This window comes from Meriones unguiculatus (assembly GCF_030254825.1).
Source record: "Meriones unguiculatus strain TT.TT164.6M chromosome Y unlocalized genomic scaffold, Bangor_MerUng_6.1 ChrY_unordered_Scaffold_23, whole genome shotgun sequence".
NCBI lineage: Eukaryota > Metazoa > Chordata > Mammalia > Rodentia > Muridae > Meriones > Meriones unguiculatus.
Window position 1 is genome coordinate 30,575,201 of NW_026843709.1, and position 5,987 is coordinate 30,581,187.

A 5,987-nucleotide genomic window follows, 5' to 3' on the forward strand; every position below is an offset into this window, starting at 1 on the left:
AAGTATGATTTAAAGGGTGTGGATACTTAGATTAGTTGGTGGTCATTTATTGTACAGTCAGGTTAGCTAACCTAACTGTTGATAATTATTAATATTGTTGATAATTATTAATATTTACTATTGAAATATCTTTTAGTTAAGCAATGGTTATTCCTAAGCCAATCATGACACAGAGACTGGGATTTATTTAATTAACCTAGAACACACTTCTGGGCAATAGTTATTTCATCCTAAACCTCTAAGACTACATATATTCCTACCATTCAGATTTCACTCATTTTGTGTGCTTTTAGTCATATCATAGGTATGGCCCATCTCTCCACGTGGTTTCAAGCCCTCTCTTCCTGATTGTCCACATCTTCTCCCATGATTCCTTCCTCTTCCTCCCACTATGGACCAGGATGTCCCACCATATTCCTCTCTATTGCTCAGCATTGTAGCTGGTTGATTTATTGAAAATACAGAGAAGAAAATGGTGGCATATTTGGACAAGCATGAGACAGGTGATGTGTAGGATAAGCATCACAGCGCATTTTCTGGATTGACATCAGAGAGTGGGGGGCAGAAATATGCATTTGAATGAACAAGGGTTAATTGTATACATTCCTAAAGAATATTGTACCAAAATTCATTTACTTATTTTACATACATATATTATGTATGTATTGTATATGCAGTGTTCTGCCTGCATGCAAAAAGAGATAACCAGATCTCGTTGTGGATGGTTGTGAGCCACTGTGTTGTTGCTGGTTGCTGGGAATTGAAGAAAGACTTCTGTAAGAGTAACCCATTCTCTTAACCTCTGAGGCACCTCTCCTGCCGTGGTCCCAATTTTGTTTAGTTCATATTCCTTAAATTTTCAGTGAGATAATAACATTGTTATATCATAATAGCATTGTGATGTTATGATACCATGCTGAAATCATAATACCTTTGTGATGTCATAATACTATAATACCTTTGTGATGTCATAATACTAACATAATGTCATAATAACATTTTTATGTCATAGTACAATTGTTAAAGTATAAAACCATTGGGAAGTCATGATACTAATATGATGTAATAATACCATCGTGTTGTCATAATAACATTATGAACTCATAAAAACTCTGTAATGTGATATCATTTTGATATTATAATTGCATTGGGATCTCATGACAATAATGTGAGGTCATATTACCTTTGGGAATGCATAATAAAATTTTGATATCATAATACCAATGTAATTCATCATAGAATTGTGATATAATACAGTTTTCATATCATAATACAAGTTTGATGTCATCATAATAGCATGGTGATATCATGAAACTTTTGTCATGTCATAATTCTATTGTGATGTCATCATAATATTGTGAAGTGACAAAACCATTGTGAAGTCATAATACCATTGTGATGTCAAAAAGCATTTGGATGATAAAATAACATTGTGATGTCATTATACAATTGTGATGTCATAATTGAATCGTTATACTATATGGTATCATGTGGTCATAATACCATTGTGATGTCAAAAAGCATTTGGATGATAAAATAACATTGTGATGTCATTATACAATTGTGATGTCATAATTGAATCGTTATACTATATGGTATCATGTCATCATTGCATTGTGATGTCATAATAGCATAGTGATATCAAAATAGCATTATAATGTCATCATAGCATTGAGATTTTCTAATATAATTGTAAAATAATATCATTGTGAAGTCATAATAGTATTGTGATGTTGTAATAACATTGTGATATCATTATATCACTGGTATGTCAAAATTCCATTGTGATATCATACCACAATCATATCATAATCGCATTGTGATGTCATAATTCCATTCTGATGTCATAATAGTATTGTGATGTCAGAATACTATTGTGAAGTCATAATACCAATGTGATGTCAAAAAGCATTTTGAAGATAAAATAACTTTATGATATCATTATACCTTCGTGCTATCATAATTCCATTGAAATATTATAAGATATGATGTAATCATTGCATTGTGATGTCATATTAGCATGGTGATATCAAAATAGCATTGTGATATCATCATATAAATGTGATGTCCTAATATCTTTGTGAAGTCATACTGTTGTGAAGTCATAACATTGTGAAGTTATACTTCCATAGTGATTTCATACCACAATCATGTTGTTATGTTATAATTCTATGGTGATGTCATAATACAATTGTGAAGTCCTAATAGCAGCATTGCTATTTCATTTTAGCATTGTACAATCATAATAGCATTGTGAAATCCTAACACATTATAGCATAATAGCATTCTAATGTCATCATAGCATTGAGGTGTCCTAATATAATTTTAAAGTTATACCATTGTGAAGTCAAAATAGCATTGAAATATCATAATTCCATTGTGATGTCATAATACAATCATGTTGTAAAAGCATTGTAATGTCATCATAACATTGTGATGTCATAATATCATTGGGAGATCTTGACACATTTTTGATGTCATCATAGCAATGTGATGTCCTAATATCATTGTGATGTGATAAAACTTTGAGATATCATCATAGCATTGTGATGACATCATACCATTGTTATCTCATAATAGCATTGAGATGTCCTAAATTAAGTGTGAAGTCATACCTTTGGGAAATTATAATATCATTGTGATGTCATAATTCCATTCTGATATCACAAAACAATCATGTTGCAATAGCATTCTGATGTCACCATAACTTTGTGAGTTTCATTTCATAACATTTCAAAACAGCATTGTGATGTCATAATAACATTGAGATGACATGATGAATTTTGATGTCAAAAATGACAATGTGTTATCATAATAGCATTGTAATGTCATTATAGAATTGTGATGTTGTAATAGCATTGTGACATCATGGCACAATTGTGATGTCAAAAAACCATGTGATATTAAAATTCCATTGTGATATCCTAGTTTCATTATGATGTCATACCATAGTCATGTCTTAATAGCATTATGATATCATAATAGCATTGATGTCATGATGAATTTTTGTGTCATAATGCCATTGTGATATCATAAAAGCGTTTTTGAAGTCATCATAGATTTATGATGTTGTAATAGCACTGTGATGTCATAGCACAATTGTGATGTCATAATACCATTTTAATGGTGTCTTAGTATTATGTAATAATACCATTGTGATGTCATAAGAACATTATGATATCATAATAGTATTGTGATGATATAACAATTGTAATATCATAATGCTGTTGTGATGTCATAATAGCATTAAGTCATCATTACATTGTGATATTATGTTAGAATTGTTGTCATGATACCATTGTGATATCATATTACCACTGTGATGTCATAATACTATGTTTAAGTCATAATAGCATTGTGATGTATAATACTATTGTGATGTCATAATAGCATTGCTTGGTCATAATAGCACTGAGATGTCATAATAACATCGTGATGTCATATTAGCAATGTGATGTCATACCATTGTGATGCCATAATACAATTATGATATCATAATTGAATTAGATATCATAATGCCATTGTGATTCAAAGTTACATTTTATGTCATAACACAATAATGTTGTAATAGCATTTCTATGTCATACTATTGTGATGTTATAATAGTATTGTGAAATCATAATAACATTGTGACAACATAATAGCATTGTGAAGTCAAAATACCATTGTGATGCCATAATAGCATTGTGAAATAATACCTTGTGAGGTCATACTATTGTAATTTCATTATATCATATGATGTCATAATAGCACTGAGATGTCATATGAGCATTGTGATATCAAAATACCATTGTGAAATAATACCTTTATGATGTCATACCATACTGATATCATTATATCATTATGATGTCATAATAGCATCATTTTGTCATTTTAACATAATAGCATTGTGATGTCATATGAGCAATGTGATGTCAAAATACTATTCTTTCAGGTCATAATACCATTTTGATGCCAAAGTTCCTTTGTGATGTCACTCCACAATCATATCGGAATAGCATTGTGATGTTATAATACAATTGTGATGTCATAGTATCATTGTAATATCAAAATGCCATTGTGATATTATTATAGCATTTTGAGGTAATAATGAAATTGTGATTTTAAAATTTCACTGTGCTGTAATAATGCCAATGTAAAGTCATAATAAAATTATATCATAATACCATTGTGATATCAAGATACCATTGTTATGTCATAATACCAATGTGATGTCATAATAGCACTGAGTTGTCATGACACCATTGTGATGACATGATACCATTGAGATGTCATAATAAAGTTGTGCTGTCATAATTGGCATTGAGATGCCATATTATCAATATGATATTATAGTAACATTGTGATCTCATAATACCATTGTGCATTAATATTACCATTGTGATGTCATAATAGCATATTGAGGTCATAACCCTATTGTGATGAGATAATATCATTGTGATGTCATCATAGCATTGTTATGTTGTCATACCATTGTTGGTATAATGTTCTTTTGAAATGTATATACCTTACCCTTGTTTATTCAAATGCTGATTTCTATGCCCCACACCCTGCTTTCAATCTGAAGATGGAATTGTGATACTTATTCTACTCATCCTCTCTCAACTTTGTGTAAAAAGGCCAGAATAAAGTAACTTGCCACAATGTTGAGCAATAGCAGGAGCCAGAGTGCAGGATATGTGTGGGAAGAGAGAGAGGGCAAGAAAGCAGAGCTTGGAGAACAGAGAATGAGGAGAGATCTTGGAACAGCATGGAGAACATGAACCAGACCCAAGACTTCAAAAAAAAAAAAAAAAGCAAGTATAGTGGGTTAAATATAAATATTAGGAAACTATGAGGGCTTGAAGGCTTAGGAGAGAGTAACTATTGACCATCATTGTGTTCTATGTTAACTAAATAAATTCAGTATCTTTATGGTGACTTGGTTATACAGCTTTTAAGGTTTAATAGCAGGCATTAATAGATGATAAACCAATAGTAAATATAAATCATCACCTAAAGCATACCATTGTGAAGCCATTATACCATTGTGATGGCATAACACTATTGCGATGTCTAATCATTGTGAGGATTTAATAGCATTATGATATCTAAATAGCATTATGATATTATAATACATTGGGGTGTCATATGCCCTTTCGATATCATGGCCACATTGTTATGTTATCATACCATGGTGATGTAATAATACCATTGTGAAGTTATCATAGCATTGTGATGTCATACTTTTGTGAAGTCATATTATCATTGTATCATGATATTATTATGATGTCATAAAACATCGTGATAATATAATAGTATTTTGAGGTCATAATGCCACTGTGATGTGAAAATTCCTTCGTGATGTCATACCACAATTATTTCATAATAGCATTGTCATGTCATAATACGATTGTGATGTCAAAATTCCATTGTGATAACATAATATTAATGTGATATCATAATAGCATATTGAGGTCATAACCCTATCATTATATCATAATACTATTGTGATGTCATCATAGCATTGTGATGACATAATACCATTATGATATCAAAATTCCATTTTGCTGTCATACCAGGCAATTTTATTAATGACATCTTGAAAGAAATATGTGACACTATTTCTGAACTAAGAGACTTGGACAGGAACTGTCATTGCTAGTGTGATATCAACTACCCAGATTTAGGTATGTAGGGCTGCTCAGGCTTTCTCTCAAGCAAGCTGTGTCCTGCTCAGTGGTCAGTGAGAAACTCTCCTGGTCCTGGGGTTTACAGTTATAGCTGAGCCTTCAGGAAAGAAAAAATGGGTCCATGGTATATGCCTAGGACACAAGAGCATCTATGTTTACTTCAGTGGTACTCCAGACAAACCTTCCAAACATAGTTTTAGTGCCAGGACTACTTGTTCAGTGGAATCTTTTATCTATTTTCACAGTCATTGTATAAGTTGTCAACATATTATTTTATTTTTACTGATTATGTGGGAATTTCATACGCTATACAAT